General features: G+C 40.2%; 1 non-coding gene across 1 annotated transcript; it reads right to left on the reverse strand.

The window, feature by feature from the left end:
• Positions 1-704: 704 nt before the first annotated feature.
• Positions 705-812, reverse strand: LOC148561469 (small nucleolar RNA R71). The gene has a single exon (XR_015887338.1). It is a non-coding gene; the product is annotated as a small nucleolar RNA R71 (small nucleolar RNA).
• Between the last annotated feature and the right edge of the window lie 535 nt (positions 813-1,347).

Consider the following 1,347-nt stretch of genomic DNA (forward strand, 5'->3'; position numbering starts at 1 on the left):
ATATCCTAACATCTCATCTCATATCTCTTCCAATCCTCACAGTTGTGTTTCTTCCATTACATTACATTCTTTGTCTCCCCCTTTTCTTCTACTCACAAAGGGATCCCTATACTGTGGTATAAAGGGTCTCTATTACTATCATTATTTTCCTGGCCATTCTTCCTTGTCATATGAGCAGGAGCAAGGATAAGAACATTCTTGTGGAAGCAGATCTAGAACCTGAAAGGACTCTGAAGAGAAAATTAAGAGAAGCTAAAATACAACAATCCAGAGATAACCTTTCAGAAATTTTCAAACAGGCAGAGGAGATGACAGCCGAAAATAATAATAATGCAAGGAAGATGCTTGGTGACTTTACTGCACCTAATTCCAATTTACATGGAAGAAGCATCTCCATTCCTGCCATTGGAGCAAACAACTTTGAGCTGAAACCTCAATTAGTTTCTCTGATGCAGCAGAACTGCAAGTTTCATGGACTTCCATCTGAAGATCCTTTTCAGTTCTTAACTGAATTCTTGCAGATATGTGATACTGTTAAGACTAATGGAATAGATCCCGAAGTCTACAGGCTCATGCTTTTCCCTTTTGCTGTAAGAGACAGAGCTAGATTATGGTTAGATTCTCAACCTAAAGACAGCCTGAACTCTTGGGATAAGCTGGTCACGGCTTTCTTAGCCAAGTACTTTCCTCCTCAAAAGCTGAGCAAGCTTAGAGCTGATGTTCAAACCTTCAGACAGAAAGAAGGTGAATCCCTCTATGAAGCTTGGGAAAGATACAAACAGTTGACCAAAAAGTGTCCTTCTGACATGCTTTCAGAATGGACCATCCTGGATATATTCTATGATGGTTTATCTGAGCTATCAAAGATGTCACTGGACACTTCTGCAGGTGGATCCATTCACCTAAAGAAAACGCCTGCAGAAGCTCAAGAACTCATTGACATGGTTGCTAATAACCAGTTCATGTACACTTCTGAAAGGAATCCTGTGAGTAATGGGACGCCTATGAAGAAGGGAGTTCTTGAAGTTGATACTCTGAATGCCATATTGGCTCAGAATAAAATATTGACTCAGCAAGTCAATATGATCTCTCAGAGTCTGCATGGAATGCAAGCTGCATCCAACAGTACTCAAGAGGCATCTTCTGAAGAAGAAGCCTATGATCATGAGAACCCTGCAATAGCAGAGGTAAATTACTTAGGTGAACCTTATGGAAACACCTATAACTCAACATGGAGAAATCATCCAAATTTCTCATGGAAGGATCAAAAGCCCCAACAAGGCTTTAATAATGGTGGAAGAAACAGGTTTAGCAATAGCAAGCCTTTTCCATCATCAACTCAGCAAC

Source organism: Arachis ipaensis, chromosome B6, assembly GCF_059453495.1.
Source record: "Arachis ipaensis isolate K30076 ecotype BB chromosome B6, ASM5945349v1, whole genome shotgun sequence".
NCBI lineage: Eukaryota > Viridiplantae > Streptophyta > Magnoliopsida > Fabales > Fabaceae > Arachis > Arachis ipaensis.